The 27,490-nt window shown below is 33.6% G+C and overlaps 1 protein-coding gene across 4 annotated transcripts in view; it reads right to left on the reverse strand.

Moving 5' to 3' along the window:
- Positions 1 to 24,963, reverse strand: part of SKAP2 (src kinase associated phosphoprotein 2) — a 158,002-nt gene extending 133,039 nt beyond the window's left edge. For all 4 annotated transcript variants that reach the window (XR_002780786.1, XM_023531503.1, XM_023531505.1 and 1 more), the window contains exons 1-3: positions 24,862 to 24,963; positions 24,245 to 24,270; positions 16,181 to 16,288 (exon numbers count right to left, since the gene is read on the reverse strand). The gene's annotated coding sequence lies outside the window, so the exon portion shown is untranslated. The remainder of the gene's footprint in view (positions 1 to 16,180; positions 16,289 to 24,244; positions 24,271 to 24,861) is intronic.
- Positions 24,964 to 27,490: the final 2,527 nt, after the last annotated feature.

Here is a 27,490-nt window from a genome sequence, read left to right on the forward strand (position 1 = left end):
AATTTGATACTTGGCATTATGAAGCATAAATTTATCCTCTTTAAAGCCCTTGAAAATTCAGTTTTCAGATACTAGAAGTATATCTGGTCTATCGTGAACATTGTTTAATATTGTTTAAGCTACCAGAGCAGTTTAATAAACACAATACCAGAATTACAAGGAGGAAAACAGACAATAAAAACAAAGAGAAAAGCCTAAGAACATACCAGGATTCAAATGAATGCCAAAGGAAATTATCAAGATAAAATGTACTCCCATATCTATATAATCATACTAAGGAATGAAAGTCATTAATAGCTTCTAAAATTGTATAAATTAGGATCATATGTTTAGAAGCAAAAGCAGCAATTCTGGTTTTCCTGTGAGGAAAGCTGGGGCAGATGTCTCTCTTCTGAACCTCCTAATCTATCTCCTTCTACAATCTCTGGCAAGTCTTATCTTTCTCATGACATTCAACATGTTTAGGCAAATAAATCAATGATTCTCCATATCTTTATCTCATATCTTAGACTGTCTCTTAAGTATCTTTGACTAAACTTCTCAATACTCCTTCAAATTCAACAGACTTGATCTTTCTTACTCACTTTCCCTTTTTCTTTATAGATAGTATCATTTCCTTGAGAAAAGAATCTAAGTGTTGGAGTTTGCCTTAGGCATAATCTTAAAGTCAGCCGTGGGCTCCTCCTCACGTTCCTTCTGGGTGCTTACTCTCCCTTGTCTCTCTTCCCATCAAGGTGACCAAGTCAGGTCTTCTCAGGCCTATACTCCCTGGAACTGCACCAACCTCTTTTTCTCTTCACTCCCAGCTCCCCTCACACAACAAACTAAATTTTCACTTGTCTTATGATGCATCCCTTACAACCTTTATCTCTACTTGCTTAATCTGATAAATTAACGGTTATCAGGTAATTAATAATAATTAATAACTAATCTGATACTTTATTTGCCTTATCTGATCTTTATTATTTATTTCTATGGTGGTAGCTTACCCATTATCAACCTTTTTAAAATATGATAACTGATGAGCTGAAGTAGTAAATATAAGAGATCTGTCATTTGATCCTCAACTACACAATTGTCTTTATATTGGGATTAAAACACAATGCAAGCTCAGTGATGCCAGATCATCCAATTATTCTAGAGAAGGAAGAAATCTGAATTTGCCTGTCCTGGTATGAATTTTCAAAAAACGAATGCTGATTTGACCAAACAAAATACACCTATAGGCCAAATCTGTAATTTGTGACCTCTGCTCTCCACACGGCAGGCTATCTTAATTTTAAACCAATCCATCAGAGAGTTGTATATATAAACCAAGGGTTGGCAAACTTTTTCAGTACAGGGTCAGATAGGAACTATTCCAGGCTTTGCACTTACTGCTGCTGTTGTAGAAACAACAACAACAACAACAACAACAACAACAACAGCCATAGATAGTATGTGGATGTGTTCCATTGAAAAATTATTTATAAAAATAACAGTCGGCCTGATTTGGTCTCTAGGCCACAGATTGTCAACTCCTGATCTAGACCGTTATTCTGGCCCCGCTTTAAATGACTTGTCCTAAACTGTGTTTTGGCATTATGCTACATACCTATGTTGATGGATCTTTAAAGGAAGAAATACGGAGCATTATTGAATGTACTCTTGAGGGTTTTATTTATCACATCACATGGCATCCTTTTTTTGAGCCTCCTTGAAAGAAATTTCACTAGGTTCCAGTCCTACTAAGAGCTATATTTCTCTTGAGTATCTTATTTATTATTATATCAAAGACATTATGAATCATGCACCTGATCAGTTTTCCCTCTTTGCACTGGCTAGTAAAAAAAAAACAAAAAAACTCAGGGCCAAGTACATGGTTGATCTCTAGCAAAAGTCTAGAGTACTCGTGGAATGCGTCTGACATACAAATATTAATCCTAGTTTCACTTTAGTTTGCCTATCTACCTTCCTTCTCCCTATCTTTGATTTCTGAACTCATTTTTTAACCTTGGTGAAATATATTTATCTTTGTTAACTACCTCAATTTGTGTGTGTGTGTGTATAAAACCACACGAACTAAAAAAAAAAAATAAAAGGCAGCTTTCTTAGGGAAAATCTAATTCGAATAATTAAAATTCTATTTATTTTCAGTTCTAATCTAAACAACTCTACCTTTTTACGTAGATGCTAAAAGTAGATGATTATTTCATCTATTTAATCTTTTATATTTGTAATATCTTATAGTTTTAATATTTGTTTCATCTATTTAATCTTTTTAATACTTAAACTGCTAAAAAGAAAAAAGAGAGAGAGATAAGGAATAGGATAGCCAAACAGCAAACAGGTTTAAAAGGAAAAAAAAAAAAAAAAACTTCACAAACTGCAAAATCAAAGCCTAAAGAAAGGTTTTGAGATTTAAAGAAAAAAAAAGTTAACCAGTCTAGACAGTTAGCCTTATTAACAACATTTTTTTCCTTTTTTTGGCCTCCAGGCCTTTCTATAAATCAATTCAAAATTTAGCAAGCTAAATAATGATTTTAACCTACTGCTTTAATGACATTAGTCTCCTCTGATCAGTTTGAAATACCCACTGCTGAAAATACTGTCTACCCCGGCCCTTTATTTTCTATCTCCATACACATGCTTTTACAGCATCTAAGTGTAGTCAAACCTTTATAACATCCTATTTCATAGCAGATACCTGTTTGTGCCTGCCCTGAATTGTTTCTTCCTATCAGTAAGTGTGCCTCGATTTTCCTTTAGAGAATGACACCTCGCCCAATCTCTATGTGGTTCAGATGGGGCTGACTTCACCTCCCCAACCACCCAGTCTTTTTTGGGCATATGACCCAGTTCTGGCCAATTGGAACACTACCACCCCCAGCCCCCTAATCCCACTTCCCCGCCCAGACCATAGTGACTGATTCAGAATAAGCACATGACCAAGCCAAGGACTTTTGCAACAACTATTAAGAGATTTCTCTTTCCACTGGGGTTGCTAAACTGGTAGAAAATACCTAAGAAGCTGCTGGTGGCCACCTTAAAGGAAGCTACATATAGAAAAGCAGGATGTGAGTAAGAATATTCATTATAGTTTGAACATCCACCTGCATCCAGGTGGGCATGAAGCAAGACTCCAGCTCTATCCTTCCCTCATAGACAAACCAAGAAGTTCCTCTTTCTGCTTTTTGCTGGGTATGGGCTGGGTTTCTTTTCTGTCCCATGCACTGAAAGAGCCTTAACCAGTATATTCTTTTACCAGGCTGTTTCACAAATCTGAAACGCTATTATCTCCATATTTAATGTATCAGAAACCATTTTATTCTCTCATAACTGGCTCAAATGCCATCTCCCTTATCGAGGCTGTCTTCATTCCAATCATAATTATCATCTCCTTTCTCACTTTATATGTCTTACAGTAGAGATTATATCAATCTGCCTTGACATCTCTCTTTCCTCTACAAAGCTATAAGATCCTTAAAGGCCGTGACATGTCTTACTGATCATTTTATTTCTCTTATCTAAAAAAAAAAAACAAACAAATAAAATCTGTTGAATTAAATTTTTATTCCATGTAGCACTCTGCCTAAAATATACAACACTGTTACCTTCTCTCATTACTTATATTTAAAAAAATCAATTCTTTATCTCCTATAAGACACACTTTCTTTTAGCAAAGAAATCCTATTCTAAATATATAAGAGGTTTAAAGCATACATACATCCCAGAACATAGATCCCAGAACACCAATACCAAAACAAGTCTGGGTCAGTGAAAGAAATAAGTGTGTATTTCTTTCTCTCCGTGGTAAGACATCTTACTACTTTTTGATATTAAAGTACTATTTTTATCAACCTCCTTTGGTGTGATGGACATGCTCAAAACAGTAAAGCTTACAGGTGGTATTAAAAATGGGGAGGAGCTTTTAGAGACATTAAATGAAATGACACAAAAGCACATCTCTGAGATGAAATTACTTTTCTATATAATTAAGTCTATGATCATGATATTGAAACTTCAAAGTATATTTGACAAGGAATATGGATTTAGAATCACTAAAATTTCTTTATAGTTAAAATGAACCTAATATTTAAATTAGAACATCACTACAACTATGAATGAAGATATAGAAAAAGATATAGGACTCTCAAAAAAAATCAGAATTGAATAGTTCTAAGACTATTATAATTAAATCTCTCTCTAACCTTAGATCAATGTTTCTAGCTGTGATAAAAGACCAGTTTTCCCCCCAAGACATCACAAATTAATATTTTGGTTAAAAATACACACACGTGCATATACATACACACGTTATATATACAATATATGAATTACTAGAAAAAATAATGATCATACACTTGGATAATGCAGGAATGTCAAAATGCTATCAACATTTATAAGTGCTTACTCTCAATTTCTGTACTTATGTCATTGCAGTTCAGCAACAAATAGATCACAGACCCAGACCAGTCTGCAGACTACTCACTGAATAGCACTGCTCAGATAACTCATTAGGCTTCCTTGTGTCTCAGTGCCCTTATCTGGCAAGACTGCTCAGTTTAGTGACTGACATATAAGGAGAAAAAAAAAAAAATCCTACATGCTCTTACAAAGAAGCAGAGACGAATTCAAAGAAATAAATCAATCTTCATTTTGAAAACTAAAAATAGTAACCATTTTTCTAAGACAATCATCCTAGTCCCCCTTAAATCCTACTACTAAACATAGACAGAGTGTAGCCCAAAAAAGCCAGAAAATCAACAAAATAATCTTCTTAGACTATATGTTCTCTAAAATAGTTTGTTAAAGTAAAACTGACCTGCAGAAGAGCTACGTGATCATACATTTATTTATATTTGTAATGTAACAAAACTTACTGCATTTACATTTCAAAAGGCATGGATGATATTGATAGAAATGAGAGGAGTGATATCATACACAACTAAGAATTCTTTTTATCAATGATGTTAAAGGCTACAGAATTCAAGAATTCATTGAGCTGAAAAGGTACAGTAACAAAATTACTTTTTGCCATTTTTTTAATGCACTAAGCAACAATTACATTAAAGGTGGGCTAGACTATGTCCTTATTTTAATTAGTATATTAATCTCACAATTCTTTAGAGTAAAAGAACTCATTATTTTGAGAAATAACTTAGCCTCAAGTATGAACACCTTAAGAATCTTTAATTAGGTAATGAGTTCTTAGACATGAATCCAAAAGTACAAGCAACAAAAGAAAACATAAACAAATTAGACTTTATCAAAATTAAAAACTTTTATGCTTCAAAGAACACCATCAAGAAAACGAAATTACTATCCACGGAACTGGAGAAAATATTTACAAATCATATATCTGATAAGAGACTGGTAGCTAGAATATATGAAGAACTCTTAGAACTTAACAATAAAAAGACAGTCCAATTGAAAAATGGAAAAAGGATCGGAGCAGGCATTCTTCATAGATATACAAGTGGCCAATCATGAAAAGATGATCGATATCATTAGTCATCAGAAAAATGCAAATCAAAACCACAATGAGACACCACTGAACACCGACAAGAGTGGTTAAAATACAGACAGACAATAACAAGTGTTGAAGAGGACATGGAGAAATAGAAACCTTCACACATTGCCGGTAGGAACACAAAATGATACAGTGCTTTGGAAAACAGTTCCTCAAAAAGTTAAACTTAGGGTTACTCTATGACTCAGCAATTCCACTCCTACGTACATAACCAGGAGAAATGAAAATATATTCGCATAAAAACTTGTACACACATGTTCATTGTAGCATTTTAATAACAGCCAAAAAGAAGAAACAACTCAAATCCATCAAATGATGAATGGACAAACAAAATGTGGTATCTCCATAATATCAAAGCACTACTGGGCTACAAAAGGGAATGAAGTACTGATGTATGCTACAACACGGATGAACCTTGACAACATTATGTTAAGCAAAAGAAGCCAGACACAGAAAGGCCATATATTATGTGACTCCATTTACATGAAATATCCAGATAAGGCAAATCTATGGAGACAAAAAGTTGATTCATGATTGCCTCAGCCCATGAGACGGGGATGGGGTCAGAGTTGGAGAAAATGGAGAATGACTGTTCATGGTACAGAGTTTCTGTTTTGCAATAAAAATGTTCTAAAACATTGATTGAGATGATGCTTGCACAACTCTTTGAATATTTTAAAAACTACTGAACTGTATACTTTAAATGGCTAAATTCTATGGTTAATTATACCTTAATAAAGCTATTATTATAAAAAGAATAAGAACCCTAGACTCTATCCCCAAACTATTGAACTCTGTAAAATCAAAGTCATCCTTTACCCCAGTAAGTGCATATGTTCTCAAAAAGCCATAATTTCAGAAGGTTTTATAAAGGAATTGCTTTAATCTTACCCCCAATTCTATACAAGTTGCTTCTCATATGTAGAGAAAAAGCTCCTCAAGAAAATAATTTACTCAAGTTGATTCTTACACCTTCCTTGCAGAGGCATTTTCTTCTAGTATCTATATTATTTTAAAATCTATATCATGCTGTATCCATTCTTCCCTCAAGTATTGAAGCAAGAACACTGGTATCAACTCTAAGTTTGAAAAAATATTTTGGTAAACAGATAGCAAATACTGTATCCCATGTGTAATCTTGTAAAAATAAAAACAATTTTTGCCTTAACCCATTGTGGGTTTATTTATTAATAGAGCATTTATTTGTTACTAATGACTCTCCAACCCTGAATTTTGAGTTGTGTGCATTCTTCTTTCTGTTTAGACCTGATTTTGTCTTCAACATTATCCCATTTGGCTCTTGAATGAGACTAATGAGACATTAATTTGCATCCTTGTTTCTTAACAATTTGGGGCCACTTTGTTCCCCAGTTTTTCCCATATATAGTTTTATAAGTCTTCTAATAGAGTTCAAATTCATTCAAATACTCTCAAAAGGTCGCAAATTTTTTAGACTCTGGCTATTGAGCTCATGTATAAAATGAATGACTCCTTTCATGGGCTCATGATGCCAATCCACAAAATTTTTCCAGGTATACAATTTCTTTATTTTCATATTCTCATTATTTACTCAATAGAGAAAAGCTAAGGCACAGAGAAGTAGAATGGTTTTGGGAAACAGCATGATTAACTTCCTACAGAAAAGTACCACTAACAGTTTTCAATATAGAATACTCAATATAAAAAATGATCATGTATTTTGAATCTCTAAAACTTCCAAATGCAAATCCTACAAAATCCACCTTAGCCAGTGAAAACAGAAGAGCTATCTCAGACGACAGCTGGGTCAAACACAGAAAGAAACATTTATTTAAGGTAATCCCCAAAATAAGCTGGATAACAATAATACCTTGCATTTAGTACATCCTTATGATGGGCCAGGAAGTATTCTAACCATTTTATGTGCTTTATCCTGTTCAATACTCATAATAGCCATAGGGTAGGGTTGGTGTATTTATCCTTATTCATAGATGAAGAAACTCAAATAGGTTAAGCAACTTGCCAGAGGTCACAGAGATAAGTAATGAAGAGGTCAACATTTGTACCCAGGCAGTATCATCATTGTAGAACCTGTTCCAATTACTATGTTTCACTTTTAGAGTGACTGAAGTAGGTCTCATCCCATATTTGCTCCAAAAGGAATGAAACTAGAAAGAGAAGGGCAAGCTAAGGCTCACTTAAGCTCTTTTCATATATTTCTAGATAATTACTAGTTTGCTGCAAGCAGAGTGACGAATGGTAAAGAGGGTCACGCATTCAAGAACTGTGATCAAAGCAGCTAGAACTATTGGGTCCACCTTCTGAAGCGGCTGGCGGTAAAGGCATCTGTGCTCAAACTAAATCCCGAACTCTACTCTCTAAACAGAGTGCACCAGCTCTCTGAGGTCAGCTCCCAGGGAAGACGACAGTGAACCTGGGAGAGAAGCTGAGCAGAGCTTCAACAGTTCCAGACTGTCCCACTCAACACCAAAAAAAGGATGCAAGGGGTTAAAAAAACTGTTAACTAGACATGAAATAAAAGCACTCACCCTCCCCCAAGTACATCTGACTTATTTTGACAGCTGTGGGGGTCCCGGTCTGCCTCTTCACTCCTCACTAGGATGCCTGGTAAGCAGGCTGCCTCCGAGCAGGCCAGGCCCACTCTGCTCACAGCCCCCTATCAGACCTTCAGTGATGGGGGAAGCCTCTCAGGGCAGTGGACATGCAACAGCAAAGGAACCCACACAAAGTGTTCAACCGGGTCCTGGGTCCTTCACTCATGGGGATGCATCAACAGCCAGGGCTCTACAGACATGTGAGGAAAACCAATAAACAGGAATGAAAAGGACCAATGTTTAAAATCCAACTTGTAGACAAAGCACAGTCAACTAAAAGTTAGAGGTAGAGAATCTAATACACGTGTTATAAACCTCAATACAAAAATAATTTAATTAACAAAATCGGAGTTGAGGAGTGGGAAGAGAGAGGGAAGGCACACTAATTTGCACATAGTTTATAACAAAGAGTCAACGGGCACTGTCTGAGGTTGGCACACTACAAAATAAGAACATTACTTAAGTCAAAAGCAAACACAAAAGGAACTGAAAATAAAAGAACACAATATCAGGAGGCAGAAGTGGGACAGGCTGTGTGAGGAACCACACGCGTGAGTAAAGAGGGCGTCAACAGATACTGCTCAAGGTTGATCAAACAAGAACTGGAAAGACAGTGTCCAAATTTATTACGGTAACTACAGAAGAAACTGTACCAGGTGGCTGCCTGTGGGAAGTAGACTTAGTGGTTAAGGTCTGGTGGAAAAGAAGGCTTTACCTTTTATTGAATACTATTCTGTTCTTTTTAATTTTTAACCATAGGCATGTCTCTTGTAATTAGAAAAAGAAACTAGTCTAATTTTTAAGTAGCATGGCACAGAAAGACCAGAGAAGTTGAAGTTGCCTACTTATACGTTGGACATCCTGGTCAAGAGACCTAAACCTTTCTGAGGCTCGGTCTCCACAATAGCAAAATAGGGGAAATGCCTCCCTCAGAGAGTAGATTTGAGCCAATTAAAGGAAATAATCTGATTCTGAAAAAAATCTAGTTCAGTGTCAGACTTATTTCTCAATAAATATTAATTGAAGATTGTTGCATCCCCTTTCCATCCTTAAAGATGCTACCCCAGCCCCCAGCACAGCCACCTCTAAGGTCTCAGTTTCAAAGGAAGGAAGCTCTCTTCAGAATCCCGTGCCAGGCTAGCATGCCTTCCCCTACAGTCAAATGGGTCATCCCAGTGTCTTAAAGAACCTTTGCTTTTCAATATTCAAACACTAAATTCACTTTTGCTCAAACAGGATTGACACTGCAAACAGGAAATACAACTGAGAGCAGGAAGCCATACATTGCAACTTCTCCAAACAAATACCACAGGCCAAATCCACCTATATACAGCAAGAAAGAGAAATCTGCTATGTGCCTAAATCTTATGAGATACGATGCTCTGCAACAGCCGAAAACACCTTTCCACTGACCTGGGGCTGATACCTAAGATATCTGAGTGGGGCTTGGACTCCCTCAGGTTAAGGCATTGCCCCTATTGCCCTGCAAATATTTCTGGGAGTAATTTGTCAGAGCCTTTCCAATGCACTTAGCCCTGAGTTTGAGTTGCGAGGGAAGAGACGCTAAAAACAGGTTCAAAAATGGGACAACTATCCACAGACAGCAGTCTCGGGAAGGGGCCCTGTGCAGTCAAGGAAGCCACAGCATTAGGGACCACAGAAGAGTGCTGGAGGTTAAAGTAGGCGTACACATAGAAGGATGTTTGTTACCTACTTCAAGGCACTGCCTAGTGCCATGCCTGGTCACACATCTGCACATGCAGCCCAAGTGCGACCACATGGTCTCGCTCATTCTTCTCTTCGGCTGCAAGGCCCAACATGATAAATGCCTCTAGGACAGGGCTTCTCAAACTTTTATGTGTATCTGGGGATCTTGTTAAAATGCTAATTCAGACTCAGCAGGTCTGGGTGGGAACAGAGATGCAGCATTTCTAACAAGCTCCCAGGTGACATCCATGCTGTTGGTCTGCCTGCCGACCATACTTTGAGTAGAAGGGGGCTAGAAAAACCATTCCTTTTCAATGCAATGTCCACTCCTCTAACCCTGGCTCATTGATAGTCCCTGAACCAAAAGCAACAGTATCCTAGCTGGGGAAGAGGCAGCATACAGTGGTTTTGAGGGCAGAGCATTGTCCTTGGAGTCACACAGACATGAATTCAAATTTCAGTTGTGCCACATAGTAGCTACGTGACCTTGGGCAAATCATTTAAACCTCTCTATCCCTGAGATTCTTCAATTGTCAAACAGTGGAAATATCTACCTCGCAGAGAGGCTGTCAACATTAAAAATAAATAATGCAGCAGCAGCGCATTTAGCTTGCTGCCACTAGATGGTCTCTGCCTTAATTCATCTCACGTTTAAACTGCCAGGACGACCTCCCTCTAATCTGCATCCATCACATCAGTACATTGCTTCAGGAACTTCTTAGTGACTGCCAGCCAAATCAAAGGGAAACTCCAGCCTGCACTCGGTATTCCTGCCCACTATGCACATACTTCTCAGATCCCTCCCATTCCTTCCTGTTCAGCATCATCTCTGGTTATTACCCCCTCTCCAGGCAAATCACCTCTGTGTCACCATAAAATTTACTAATTCTGAAATGTGGACACAAGCATTTAGAGATCTAAGGAACTTCTAAGCAATCGCCTGGTCCAAACTCTTCATTTCACAAGACAGAAAATATAATCCAGAAAGGTTAAGTGACTCGGCCTTGATAACAAAATTATTACCATTCAGTATGAAACCTGGTTTGTGGATTTCCACTTCAAATGTTCTGTATCTTTTCCCATCTTCTCTCCGGCAAATCTCAGGAACCATGGAAAACTCAGTTAAATAAAAGCCGTTCCCCCATCCCACCCCAATTTATTCCACGACCTCTCAGAACACAGCATAAAGTTTATGCTTTGGTTTATTCAACGTGATGCCAAAACATACGACTGACTCAGTCAACAAATTAAGAAAGAAAATCAATGCAATCAATTATTTGCCTTAGTATAGACCAAATCAATTATTACAACACATGCTAGTTACTATTTTTGAAATCTGTCTTGCTAAAACTTAGATTGCTAATTACCTTATTTTAGGTGACTGTCTTCTTTCCATCTAAATTACATCTCTTGAAAAGAGTAACTTTATCTTATTCATCACTGAATTCTCCACTGCTCTGACAAGGCATCTTGCTCCCTTCTTTATATACTCTGTATATATATAACTGCTAATTTACTGTATTAAAGGTGCATTATTTTTCATAATGTTGAGTTTTATTACCTTTGTAATATTTCTTATCTAACCTACTTTGTTATAGTCTTATTTGCTCATATTGTTTTATTTTGATATATTTTCCCATTCGATGGCATAAAACTTAGAAAGATGATTCTCAATGGCTATGTGTTTTTATTTATTCATATATAGCTTTGTAGCACAAAAATATTTCACATCTGTGTACTTTATATCTCCGATCACACAACATATATCTTGAGTGTTAAAAACATGTGTTCTACTTTTTATCATTTCCCCAAACTATAATCCCTCATTTCTACCAAAGTACTTGAAGCTATGCTATACACATTACAGAAGGACTAAGAGAATCATTGTTCTTCTACTGCTGTAACACACACAAGCTAGCAATTGGTATATTGAAATTTTTAAAAAGTAAAAAAAAAAAAAAAGCCCAATAATGATATGTGCTATATACACAAAGATATGTGCAAGTTGCACACTACTATAAATTCTCAGAATAAAATAAAAAATATGATTTTAAGTATCAAAAACCATATAATACCATTATAGAAAAACACTTGCATTGTGAAAATTCACTATTTACAGGCATCCTGGAGATAATCCTTTTTAAAGCAATCCTTTGGAATAAGTGATTTGTATATCTTATAAATCCAAATTTTCATATACTAGATTTTCTCAAAGAAAAGTACATGAAAAAAGAAGAAAATCATTATTTACTATTATACACTATGATGAAAACAGCTTTTTTCTTAATCTCCAAGCTTTAAAAAATAGTTCCATTCCTAAATCAATATTTTTTACATAAACCTATGTCCTTGAAATACCCACGGTTTTCAGTAACCTGAGTTACTTGGGAATTTTTAGCTAGGAAGATACCTGGACAAAAGTGACTGTTTTACCTCTTTAGCTTCATTTTAACCTTCCGATATTCATACCCTAGAGGTTCCAGATTCTTATCCACAAAGTGATTATGGTTTAGGACTGAATCAGATTTGTAACAAATGTCCACTGGGATCCTTCGACCTATCATCGACGGGCAGAACCGATATGTCTTCTAGCTCACTAAATCCTTTCCCCTGACCTCAGGGACTTTCCACAATGTTACATGGTTAGAAGCTTTCTTTCACAAATGATAAAAATAAATAAATAAATGGTTTCAAAATAGAAAAATGAAAACCCAAGTCATTACATAGCATCGAAAGGCTACCTGCATCTACCACCTTATGCCCAAACAAACGTTCTCATGTGTATGGTATGGAATATCCTTCTTTAAGGTTTTGAGTTTCATTGTCTCTAATTTCATCTGATTACTGACATGCCCCATTTATATTAACACTTCAATATATCTAGACACACAATGGCATAAAATTTCTGACAGTGATCTATAATTGTCTAGAACTCTTTATGATTTGTCTTAAATTTTCCAGAAAAAAATAAAGCACAAATCTAATAAAATGAAATCTCTGACTTTGTAATAAATATTACCATATCGAAATAAAACTAACAGCAAACATTGATAAATAAAATACATGCTCTTACTCTTTTTCTTAAAAGGTAATTTAGCATGTCATTTTCTCCTTTTTTGCTTCTGGTCTTAAAATCCATTTCTCCTCAAAAAAAGAAAATAAAAAGCATATCCAAAGAAAGAGAAGAAAAAATTACAAAGTACAATATTTTTTAAGCTACAAACTGTACAAAAATCTGTCACCATCTATGTTACAATTCTAGTCATCAATAAGGTACTTTTTTTCAATGCACTACTCAAAAATCAATTATATCAACTCTTTTGTATAGAGAAGCAGCACACCTTTCAGACAACTGGTATTAATGAGTAGACATGACTATAGAATCTCCATCTGTTTCTCTGACAAAGCTGTGGCTACTCTAGTCTCTCATTGAAATTCCATTAATCTGGTGTACCAAGGTCCAATGTGAAAATCAAAACTCCATCTAACCCTTTATCAGCTCACAATAACCTACAAGTGAACTCTGCCTGTTAGCATGCAGCAAGTTATGATTTTGCTATCAATCAGGCAGTTGGCCAATGGGGGGAAAAAAAAAAGGCAGGCTGGAAACAGCATGTCTGGCAGGGCTGGGAGACTTTGTTTTTGTTTTCTGTTTTTATCCTCTTTCAATTTCTATAGGGTGTCTGGACCTTGTGAGATTATGTGTTATTCTCCTTGGCTGTGATTTAATTGCTATCAGCAATCAAGTCGAAGCATCACTGAAGTGTGCTTGAATTTCATTAGAAGATATAACTTATGCTACTTTCCTACGGTACCTAATAAACCATAAAGAAACCAAAACACATATGGCTTGAGGGAATAACTGGAAAATTAGGTAGCCATTTGGGAACTGAGTGAACTTTTGAACCAGAGGAACAGAGAAAAAGAAATATTAAAGGAAAAGACAGACTTAGAATGCACACAGAGATGTGCAGGTTTGACCTTTTCAGTACCTTGAAATTACATTAGCATTATGAAAAATACATATCATATTTAGAGTTTATAATCCATCAAAGTTCAGATACTTTGTTAGTGCCTACCATAAGGTAAAAGTCAAAAGGACAAAACAACAATCTGATTTGACAAAAGGCCTTTGGGTGACCTGTGCTAATTTAGTTATACTTATTGTTAAATGCATTATCTTTTTATAATTAATATGTCATTAGGCTGAAGTCACATAATGAAGGAAAATTTATTCAGCAAGGGAAAGAACAGATACAAAATCTAAGCTGCAGGAAGGAAAACTGATATGACTAGATGATATTTTAGAGTAGGAATTAAAAGTCCAAGTCTTAAAATTAATTTATAATATTCTTAGAAAATATAAAACTATCGATAATGATAATACTTACACACCAAAAATGAATAATAAAAGTTAAATTTTCAATCCACTTAAGAATTGCTTATGTGAACACTAATGGAAATGCACCAATATATAACAAAAAATAAATTTCAAACATATTATTAAATAATACCAAAATATTGATAAATTAACCTTTTAACAATAAATCTTTTTCATGTTATTAATGTATTTCCTGTCTATTTGGTTATGAAAATAAACATATAAATTATTTATTCATAAAAAAGAAAATATAATAATCATGTAAATGCATGATAATGTAATAACAATTCATGTTCTCTAACAAAGCACCGGCTCTCATAGATTTTAATTGCTGGATTTCTTAAGTTGCAATTTTTTTTAAGAATGCATATAATGTTCACTTGTACATCAAAATATTTATGCTATTTTTAGAAACCTCGAGTATATATTCTATTTCCTTCATTATGTGACTTCAGCCTAATGACATATTAATTATAAAAAGATAATGCATTTAACGATAAGTATAACTATGCATTTAACAATAAGTATTCCATGTGTGTGTATATGTATATTTATATGCTGCTGAATATAAACATTCTGCCTCTGTATATGTATACAGACACACATACTAATTTCCATCTACCAACATTTTAAAGAGAAGCAAAACAAATCATTGTAATGTGTCTGAAAAATAGTTCCTCAAGTAATAATTAGCTGTTTGCCTGAAAATATTAATTCATAGTTTATAAAACACTTTCGAGTAGAAATGCTTTTGAAGATCAGGTTACAAAGGGTAATGCTCTCTTCTGCATAGTAGGTGTGACTGAAGAATGCGCATCTTTTTTAAAAAATAGATAGGAAATAGAAGAGAAAGAAATCCTTTCCTTTAAAAACAGGAATTAAATGTTTGCTAAAATGTAAAATTCAACATAAAATGGATATGATTATTATTGCTACACATTGTACAAAGTTCTGAATATAAAGAAAAGATTGTGTTGTTCTGAATCAGTGGTTAGGATGTTTATCACTTATGCATGGCCTTGACTTATCCCTGTTCTGCAATAGACATAATTTTATACCTCATAAAAGCAATTTATGTTTCCAAAGGGAATAATCTGGATAACATAAAATGTGGAGTGCTCTGTTGCAGGAAGCATATTTTCATTCGGCAGTTGTATTTAGAGATGGAACTGCACAGTTTGATCATCATATAGTGGCAGAAGGCATCATTCATTTCTATGTCTATGTGAAACTTTGAGTGCCACAAATTAATATGCATGGCTAATTTATCGATACACATTCTTAGTTTATAACTACATATCACCCTTACAAGGGCTCTATAATGCAGATGCACTCAACTGCCTATAACAGAGAAAGTACACAGTACACTAAAACAAGTTTCATAACTTTGGTAAGTTTTTAAAAATTACTGAGATAAACAATCAACTTTACTGCTAACTCAATTAATACAAAGCACTATAATACAACTACATAATGTGGACCATTTTTAGGTGACAATCAGAAAAATGAAAATGTGTATTAAAAGAAGCATTTGATGAAAACCTGTCTCAATGTGAGAAACAATGTAGGAATAATTGATTTAATATTTTATGAATTCATTATATATGAAGTTTGCAGGAAAAAAGATCAAAACCCTTTTCATTATTTATAAAATAAATAATACAACAAGCCATTAGCAGCATAATAAAATTAAGCAAGAATCTGATAATATTAAATTAACCAACAAACTTACCAATAATATTCATACAGTGATGCGAGCACTCTTCTAAAAATTCTAGTAAAAAATATTTCCCAGGAAAAGGAAGAACTACATACTTAGGAAAACCACTAGAGAGAGCTCTTCTGTTCCTTAAAAGGTTCTGGTAAAGATAAGTTAACTGAAGCCTCTGCATTTATCTGCTTTCTGACAAGGCCACCACCTCTGCATACTGCATTGTTTTGTGTTAGAGTGTCAAGAGGTATATTCTATGGGAAGATATCACATACCATCAGAGGGGGCTTCATCATCTTTATCATATCTTTCAGAGGCTAAAGAAATAGTGTCTGGAGGCCCAGCAAAAGGGTCATCATATTCTTCCCCATCTTCTGTATCACCTATAAAAGAATCAGAAAAAAGCCTTTCATAATTTAGTCATCTTAAAAAAGTTACTTTTTCAGAAGAGGTAAATTTTCCTAACAAACTTAGTCCTATTTTAATGTATATCCGCTATAATTTAGATAAAGTTTTTGAAGGTCAGTATGTTCCTGCTTATTTCTGGTACAAAAGAGTACAAATTCTAAAATTATGATGGTCTCTACAAAGATAAATACGAAAAAAGTAAAAGCAAGGTAAAACAGTGTATATCCAAAACAAGCAAACAGAACCAAATGACAAAAAAAAAAAAAAAAAAAAAAAAAAAAACCCACCATGGGAAGCACAACTGAGAAAATAATTCAATTTACCTAGTCAGTGTTTAAAAAATTATGATGAGAAATGGATCATTCAAAGTCATATGAACATGTTTTCATTAAAAATCACAGGATAACATTTGAGTAGATTAAAAATGGTAGCATACTACTAAATGAAAATTGAAGGTGTCTAGTTTGTAAATAACCTTGTTTGAATTTAAAAGGTTTATATGAGTTATAAAGCAGCTTTTCCCATATACGTTTCCTGTTCTTGAAATGAAATTGAGTATTTTTAATCTATTGTAAAATGCTCTAGCCAGTTTTAATATCCTAGCCAGTTTTCTACATGATTTACAAATCCTAGGATGGATGGATGGATGGATGGTTGGTTTGAAGTCATTTAATCCCCACAGTTAAATCTTGTGGTTTGGGTTTTTCTCACATACTCATTTAGAATAATTTTCTTTTTTGAGAAAAGAGTGAATTAGATATTTGCTAGCTGAGTTATAAATAAACACTCATTTTTCACCTATATTCAACAACAAAGAAAAATATATACTTAATACTAGATCAATTATCTGTTTACAATTCTAGTTACCTGCTAACAATTCAAGAGAAAACCAGCCACCTTAGGGATTACCCAAAAAACATGGCGAAAACCTCCACGGGAACCCTAGAGTACCTACAGTGTTACTTTTAGATCATAGTTGCTGAGTAGATCCAAATTAAAGCTCCTAGTCTCTTCAAAATGATCTCTGTATCCTCTGACACCCATTTGATGGGTAGCACCCTCCTTTTCACCATGTTTTTGGTAGAGGAAATAGCCTCTTTCAAGACAACATTATCAAAGTAATAAAAAATCAATATTCATTTCTATTTCCTTATAACTGTAATAGTTCATCAGCATTTGTCATCCTTATCCTAAAAGGAAAGATGGGAATATCTCCCATCAAACAATAAGAGCAGAAGAGATGACTGTCTTATTGTCCTTAAGAGATCCAACTAGTAGGTGCACCCATACATGATGATGTATCTTCCCCAATTAAAATTCCAAGGAACACATACGAATACTACTCATTCTTCAGATCTTAATTTCTCTTTCTTATGAGATATTCAAAGGATTTTTCAGAACATTCAATGATCCCTTACAATTTTGCTTTTATGGAAAGAACAATGCTCTAACTTAAAACATGAGATAAGAGAGAACCTCAAAAAATGCTAGTAAAAATACATTTCGACATGGAATGATGGCTCATTGAATATGTAGTAGTAAAGACCACAAAATTCTCAGTTGCTCTTAGTTGTAAGAGTATTCTTATATCCTTAATAAAGTTTTTATAAAGTGGATTTTCTAAGGATATTTCATATCATGAGGTATAAAATAAATCTTGCTGTAAAAAAAAGTATTAGGATACTTCAAATACATCATCAGAACCTAATACTTAGCATATTACACTATTATGAATATAAAAATACAACAATAAAACCAATGAATATATAAAAAGAATTTTGAAAAATATTCAGATGCTCAGGCTTAAATCAATTAAACTCTATGTGGAAATAAGCAGAAAAAATTAAAACTTAAAAAGTTTTGAAAATCAGAATTAGTTTTTTATCCTTTGACAATATCCACTATGTATTTTATATGTATGTCCATGTATATACACACACATGTACACGCCAATCTATATTTACATAGCAAAAAATCAATTGAAGTTATAAATTCAATAATACTTAGTATGAATTAAAAATATTCTATACGAATTGGTCACCCACATGCTAAAAACCTCTGTGGTTTTTGTTTTTTCAAAAAAAAAAAAAATGTTTGGATTTATCTTCAACTTACCCATTCTAAGAACTGCAGCTCATTTCAAATATTTTTTTTAAAAAAATTAGTGTGGTATTTATATTTATCTAAGACAAAAGAAATTAAGTACTGCTACTAGACTCAATTCTTCCTTTTTTTTTTTTTTTTTAAGATTTCCTTGAATTAACTCAGAAAGTAAAGACAAATCTCTGTGGAATTTCACAGGGTTATTCCCTTTTTAACCCACATTAAGTTGAAGGGACACATCATTTTTCAAAATGGTCTTCTTCGTTTTACTGTTGTTCCAGTGATGATCCATCCCTTTTCCTCCCTCTCTAATTATTTTTTTCAACCCAATAAAGAGCTGCTGTATTATAAGGAGCTTTAATTAAACACAGGGGTCGCTGTTGAGTAGGGCAAAGCAATTTTTTTTTTTCTCCCCAGGGACTGAGTATTTGCAGCTATACCTACAAAGACTTCTGTAAATTAAAAGGAAAATGTTCAACTTGTGTTTATGTAATAGAAAACTGAACTCCAAAGCAACGATGGGCATCAGGTAAACGTATCCAATACAATTTACAGACATAATTGAAAGCATTACAGCCTAATCAGACATCTAAAAGAAAAGCACGCTCAAATGAAATGTCTACAGAATCATTAGTTGGCAGCCATTCTATTACAATCACACATAATGTCAGTGGTGCCTTGAGCCTGTGCCAATGACAACAGCATAAATTTTGCATCTCATTTCTGTGGTCATAAAATTAATGATCAGTTTAAAAATACTTCTTTGTTGAAGTTATTGCGCAAAGAAAAGACATGAATGTGTCCCTGTTATGTACTCAGAAGGATAATTATGGGGTTGTTGCTCATTAATATTGTTTCTTGTTTCCTTAGAAAAGCATTTGATTTATCCCACAACTTTCAAAAGTTTAATTAACGATACAAAGTTAACAGTCTAAAAGACAACGATCTAAGATTTCCCTTCCCATATTCAGTGGCAACTTAAATATCACAGCACAACCAAGACTTAATTGTACTACAGTAGCATATTTCTCTGAAAAACATTCTTAAATTTAAAATAGTTGGGTTTAAATCACTATTTTCCCTTCTATTTAATATGGCTCATCATCGATTAACATTTGCCTAAATGCCTGGAGTTGAAGCCCACCAGCAACTGAACCATCATGATCTCTACCACAATTGAAGTTGATTTAATCAATTTACTGTTTATTTTGTCAGAGTCCTGTTTTAAAGACACTCAGGTAAACGTTATACCTAAAATTTAGATGATAACCCTTCCCTTGTATAGAGCATGAAAGACAAACTTGAAAGGAAAAACTACTTGAATGAAAACAAATTAATTTCTAATTCTCTATTCTGTTTATGTGTCCAAACTAATTTCTCAAATAATAATACACAGTTAAATAGATAAGCATTTAACTTGTCATTTCTTCCCTTCTCTTTTTCACTTTTTCAATTAGAGTTGACATTCAATATTATTTTATATTAGTTTCAGGTATGCAGCATAGTGGTTAGACATTTATATAATTTACAAAGTGATCCCCCAGATAAGTCTCGTACCCATCTGGCACCATATATAGTTATTACAATATTATTGACTATATTTCCTATACTATATACTATATGTCATTTCTTAAGGGACTCTGTAGTTTAATTCTAAAACTCTGAAAGGTTTAGCTCACCACGAATAAGAAGATTCTCTTCATAATTCTTCTACTGTAGGAGAGATAATTTATGGCATGCAAATACGAGGCAGAGTTTTAAAACAAAGATACCATTTCTCAAGCACTACCTCTGAAATATACTTGACTACTTCAGGCCCCATAATCTCAAATATGCTTAACACATTTTTACAAAGCCAGAAGTGGGGGTTGGGGGGAGCTGCAAGTTATCTGCTCAGATTTCTTTGGGGAACTAACTTTCAACAGAACATATACTATGTTAGGAAGGGTAAAGGAAAGGAAATTAAATGTCATGCAAACTTCTGACTTTTCTGCTGTTCTTAAGGATTCCATCAGAACAAACTAAAAGGGGCCCCTTCTTACCTAACAATCCTATTATTTTAAAAAGTAGTTTAGTCCATTAATAAAAACTTAATACAAATGAGGTCAAAGGAAATTGCTAAGTAAATCTATGCATATTTAACAATATCAATGATGTCTCAAGGAAAAAATCTATTAAATATTTTTAATTAGAGAAAAATATTTTAAAGGAGAAAATGAGAGCTGTTTAGCTATGGCATCTAAAGGAAATTGAAAGTAATATATTCACATTTTTTAAAGCTATAGACACTAATATTTCACAAATTTGAAAAATATTCTCTTGAAATATTTCTCATGCTATATGCATGCCTTTCTTTCAACACTTCAAAATTTCTTCAAAAAAAATTTGAAAAATTATCAGTCAAGATTTACTTAAATTCTCTTGCTAAATGAAGTTGAATCTAAGAAGACACATTAATATATTTATTGAACACCTGCTATGTGTCATGCATAGGTATCTTCGCATTATCTTAATCATTCTATATAGAAATTAATCACACCTAAGTTATCACTGGAGTAAAATGATTAATAGAAGAGCAAGATACGACTATAAGTAAAGCTTTTTTAAATCATGTGCCTAACATTTATTAGAATATTCTATTTTCTATTCAGTTAATAAGTCTTTACTCAATTAGTAACATTTTCATTACAAAAATATTTCAAGTCACATTTAAGAGACCTATGACCTTGTTACATAACAGAGAACAAATTCTAAAATAATCATAATTCTATTCTAAAATAATTCTAAATAAGCATAATTCTAGTACATAAAGCTTATATTCAGGAGTAGTCTATATTACGTGGCTAGACAGTATTCTAGGGTTAGATAGTTATTCTGTCAAGTACAATATTTGAAAGATTTAAGAAGGAATTCTTTATTCTAGATAGAATAAGCAATATTTCAAATGAATGACAGGGACTTGACTAAGCAAGATGAATCCTTGTTGCTGAGATCCAAATCTTTATGTATAAGCAAAATTAACGAATTTAGAAAATCAACTGATTATTTATTCTAGAGTAACAATTTGTCAGACCGCCTCAATGGTAAATCCCAGACTTCAGGATATAAAGAGATAAAATGAGGATCTTCATAAATTAAAGAAATGTAAAGGGAAATATTAAGACTTCATATTGCCATGTAAATAGATGTAAATATAGCGAGATGAAAATTAACTTAATGGACAAGCTTCAATACCTAGGACCCACTGTAATAAAATAAGTTTCTACCAATACAAACTATTCTCATCCACCCCCCCCAAAAAAATAGAAAATTTTTTAACTCTTCTAAGATCTATGCAGCTTAGTGTTTCAACAATCGTATCAATTCAAATAATTTTAAGAACTGAAATACTTCAAACTGTAAATCCTGTATTGTTCAGTCACACAAGGTGGGGTAGTATCTACAGTGTAAGAGAGGAGGAGACGTGGGAGGGAAGTAGGGAAGGCTAAGAGATAGCTGTGTACTTTAAAGAAAGTAATGACTGACTTAATAGAAATGAATAAATCTGAATTAATTCATTTTGTTTAAAAACTCTCTACTTGATCCTTTTTCTTCCCACTAATGATATTAAGATGGCACTTAACTGTCATTTGAATAAAAAAAAAAAGTATGTGAAACAAATAAGAGTCAAAAAGTAAAAAGGAGGAAAACAGCCTCTGTTTATTTCATTGCGACCCCATATTGACCTGAGGGAGGGGAAGAAGGAGAGAGAGGGGAGAGAGAGGGAGGGGAGAGGCGGGGAGGGAGGCAGCAGAGGGGAGGAGGAAGAAACAGAAAACAGCCAAAAGGAATCTGCCCAGGTCTCCTTGAATGAAGACAATCCAAAACCCCAAGAAAAAAATGTATGGAAAAGAAAAAAGAAAAAAGCAGCACTATCAAAACATACATGGATGCACTGAATTTACTCAGTGTAGAATCCGATCATTAATAAATTCCTCTTTTTGAAAAAAGATGCATCTTTAAAATTACTTTGCAACTATTAAGTGTACACTAATTTCCTTTTACTATTTCTAACAGACTACAGGAATGGTCCTTTTAGAACAAAGCTAAATATAATTTGAGGGTAAATGGCATAAAATTACTGTTTCTCATATTTCTCCAAGGTATACATCTAATTTATCCACAGGCTTACTTCTGAGCAGGACTCTTGGTGATTAGTTAACTCAATACAACAGTATTGAACTACAAAATAACTTATTCAGAGGAAAATGATTATAGGGAATCTCTGAATTCTGTTATTTGAACTCTTATTCTAGGCTCATTTTTCAATTTCTATCAAATACTATACAAATTTCCATTCTCTTTAGAGACAGAGAATGTATCTCAGTAATGTAATTTTAATTTCCACACACCTGAACAAGTCCTAAACCAGAATACCAAAGGGAAAGTTCCTATTACTGAATTATATGCAATCATATAGTGACTTTATATTATCATGCTTTCTTAGCTTAAAATTTTTAATACATAAATAATTAAATCACAATGAGAGTTTGATAAATAATCACTGGGATAAAACATGCCTTTTAAGAAGAGAGGCAGAATCTACTATTCCTCTATAAATAGTGCACTATATAAAAGTTATCATAATTAAAATATATAAATTCATTACTTCTATACCCAACTAACCAAAATGCAACATGATTAATCCCATAGGTTAAGGTTCATAGTAGACTATAAAGAAATGGGTATTAATGGGGAGAGTTCCTTGCTCTTCTATTTAATAGTGTTAAAAATATTAATACAAAACAAAAACTCTTCTCATTCCCTCCTATCACAATGATCTTGATGATTTACTGTGAAAAGACTCTATGGTTTCCTTCTAACTGTTTAATTTCTGGCTTGTTTGGCTAAGTACGTGGTTTACTGAAACTGTCACTACCCTCTCGCTTATCAGCTAGCAGAGATATGAACTACTTTGTGTCGTCTGCTAACCCCAATCAGAAGATACCATACTGTTTTCCCCCAAATCCAGATCCTAGCTCCACATAGGTTAACTGACCTCATGTTGTGACCCTCATACCAGCATTCACAGGCTTCAGGTCATGACCTATGAATTAGCATCATGGAAGTAAGGGCCATACCCGGTTTCCCTTACAGAACTGAAGACGTGAAATAGTAGGAACTTCCTATGCCTTTCCTGATTTGGTTTTCAGTCTGCTAAGCAGCTGTCTCTTAAAACTAAAGGCAATCAAGTTACCAGCACTCTCACAGATTTCAAAAAAATTGAAGCAATATTTCTATGGCATACATTTATTCATATCCAAAGAGTCAGAAGGATAATAAAAACCAGCATTTGAAAAAGATTTTACTCATATCCTCAAACAAAAATTGATCTTGTTTCTAAAAAAATTATCCTTTAGAAATATTACCTACAAGCACCCAGCCACAGGGGCCCCGCTCCCATCACTGTTATAAAACCATCTCTGTCACGTTAAATGGTGTTGGGTTGGTATCTCACCTCTGCTTCATCAAACTATTCCATGTGTAACAGCAAGTATATACTTTTCTTAACAAATTTCCGCCACAAAGTACTCTAAGAAACATAAAACCTAAGAAGGCTAAATAGAGACAATTACTTCATCAAAAGATTGTGCAGAGTAGATTCTGGATATGCTTTTTAATTTTTTTCTCAGTAGGGGGAGCTAGCACTCTCATCTTGAAAGTCTAAATACACAAGTCGGATATTTAAATTTTGATTCCAACTATCACATTCAATATGTGTTAGAGTATCCTATTGAAAAATCTCCAGAAGGAAAATTTTCAGAATTTTGTCAAACTTGAAAATTTACCTTTGTCTTGAAATTCCTGAAGATAGCTGCAAAATAAAACAACATTATATTTTTAAATGAGGGTGACAAATCAAAACAAGGTCCCACCAGTGGCAGTAATTCATATCTATTTTAAAATCTATATTATAAACATACATTAAAAAAACTACTTCCTATCCTGAAATGACAATACCAAAGGTTTATAGATTTATAATAAAAGTATTTTTAAAAACAAAAGTTACAGTAGTAAAATCAAAATTTATCTTTAATACCTATAACTTACATTCATTCATTTCAGTATCTGGAGGTTATTTTCCATATTTATATTAAAATTCTCAACCTAATTATGTCTTATCATTTAAACCAAATATATCCTCAACTAATCAAAATAAACAGTGAATTTTGCTAGAATGCTTAGAAACATACATATTCAAGAACCTTCAAAAATGATATTAAGAGAAGCATATTAATTTTTTTAATTATTATAGTGGAAATATATTTTGTCCTTTAAAAATACTTAATAGCAGTTAAATTGCAACATTAAAAATTTAATTCTATCATAATTCTTTATTAAAATGTTAATTACAAAGTTGCTTCTAAGTAAAAAGTTAGTAATAAAAAGCAAGTAAGTGACTTACGTAGACTTTACATCTTTTATCTTCTTAATAAGGGATTCTCTCTTTTCCTTTGCTTTCTTGGATAAATTTTCTCCTCTTAGTGTGTCTGCTACAAATGTTTCAACATCTAAACCATGAAATATAAGAAACAGGATACAAATCATAAGAAAGAATCATTTTTTGTGAAGACAAATAGGACAATGATTGTTTCCACCCATAAGTGTTAATATCTGTACAATTTGTTACAGTTATTTATCAATCCAAAGCATAACAGTTGAAGTATGTTTCAAATACTAAGTTGGACAAATCTGTTCACCACTTAGCTAATACAATTTGTATGCACTACTTATGCTTAGCACAGCAAATGCTATTTGGATGTTTGGCATCATTAAACCAAGAAGAAGCACACAAGTTTTAATAAACTGTGGTGCCCCATAAAACAAATTCTCTCATATAAAAGCAAGCATAGAGCTGTTATGTATGTGTTACTATCATTTTATAATATTTTCTAAGTTCCTATATGAACAGGTCATTCACAAATTATATCAATATAAGCTAATGTCTCTGGCAAGGGCTTGTTTTTCCCAGTATAATCCATTTTCAGGTATACACAATGTTTCATGCTTTAAAAGATGAAAAATTCCTTTCCCTAGCCAAGATTCCTAAATCAAACCCTCCTACTTCCTACCTGCCCCACCCACTCCAGCCAGCCATCCACAAATAAAAAGATAATCAGTTGTGTGGTTTTGTGTGCTCTAGCTTCCTGCCTTGGTATTACCACCTGGAAATATTTTTTTAAATAAAGGAAGAAGTGGCAAAAATAGATTCATCCACTATTTAAAAATGTAGTAACCTAGAGATAAGATTTCTATGGCTTCATATAACATTTCCACATAGCTTCCTTTTTAAAAATTTAGCAAATTACATTCTTCTTCTTTCTAGTTCTCTCTAGTATAAAATTCCTACAAATCCTTACTGGTATTTTATAATAGCCCCATTCTTATTTTTCATGAAATAGTGTACAACTTTAAATTTTATATTCAGAATTTCAAATCTCATTTTGAGTTCTCTAATAGAGGATATCATTTAAAAAATTAAGTAGGTATGACTATAAACCATCCATATTTCATATTGAAGAGATGTTTTATTTTTTTTACTTACCTACTTTATCTCCTCACATTGATATCAAAACATACAATAATGTTATATGAATGAATTAAAACCAGTACAATAGTCTTTCAACTGTACTTAGAATTAACAATTTCAAACCAATATTTGAGATAGAATGTAATCAATTTGAAATTCTTGACTACAAAAGTATCTTGATCCAATGAGCAAAAGTGATTAAACTGTTATTCTACACATTCACAATAAGATTTTTACTAAATCGATATGACAAGTGAAAGAATTAAAATTTAATCTTGATATATATTTTTAAATAGCTTTCTGTTTTCAAGTCCATTAACGACTAATGTTAAAAGTAAGTATCAAAACAAAATGAAAGCAAAGTGTCACGGCAACTCTTTCCTTGAGCTGTCCATGTTTTTGAAGAGGGGTACACAGAAACATAAATCCAATACCGGTGCAAAAGTTAGACTTCTAAAATGAGTTTAAAATAATGAACATTTAAAAAAAGGTGCCCTCCTCTAAACTCCTTAAATTTTGAACCCAGAGGAGCCAACTACCTTTGGACATTCAGATATCTGCTGAAATGGAAAAGATCATTGGCTTCTCTGAGATGGTTACAATAAGTCTACAAAGAAGTGAAATAAAAGGGGTAGCATCTTTATGCTGATTCTTTCTTCCAACTGGACTCTGTACTTGTAAGAATCACTGGCACAATGATTGGTGAAGAGTCTGCTTAATGTTACTTTCACTCAGTGTTTGTCTTTAATTCCCTCATCCACGAGTATTTAATTGCCTATTTTACATTTTCATTATACAATCCGAGTTTAAATAAACGGGATCTATTTTCTATCTCCGGAAGCAATAACAGAACGAATTACAGCCCAAGAGTTATTTCTTTGAAAGGTCATTTCATTTCTGTAAAAACAGAAACCATAAAAAGCTGCAGTGTTCTATACAGCATTTCCTAACACTCCCCAAAACATATTTTTAAAATGCTGATCCCTGCTACTATTTTATGAAGAAATACTTGTTGAGAGTGAGACTGCAGGGGAAAAATATCTATGTTAGTTTTTTGTTGTTTTTTTTTTTTCAGGGAGAGGAGATTCAGAGATTAGACAAGGGAAAAGATCTTTTTTAGAGTAGACTTAATATATTTATCCCTAAACTTGTCCCAGAAAAAAAGGGTTCAAGGCAACTAAAAACATTCGATGAACATTGATTTTTAAAAACGTTCTTCTCAAAGGAGAGGTAGAAAGTGTAGAAACTGCTTTGCAGTTTTCTTTCTTTTTTAACAAATAAGAACTTTAAGGTGGAAGCGATTCTTTGAATAATCTTAGTTTGCTGGTGCCCACTGACTCGTTTAAGTTTTTAAGTTTTTGAAATCTGGGTTCTTTCTTAAAATCTCCACTCAGCCCATTTATTTTTGAGTCCAACGAAAGGAGCCTCTCCCAGGCGCAGGAGACCCGCGGACGTGCCGGAGGCCTGCGGCCGGGTCCCAACGCAGAGACAGGGCGAACGCTGA

This window comes from Pteropus vampyrus, unplaced genomic scaffold (assembly GCF_000151845.1).
Source record: "Pteropus vampyrus isolate Shadow unplaced genomic scaffold, Pvam_2.0 Scaffold69, whole genome shotgun sequence".
Lineage (NCBI taxonomy): Eukaryota > Metazoa > Chordata > Mammalia > Chiroptera > Pteropodidae > Pteropus > Pteropus vampyrus.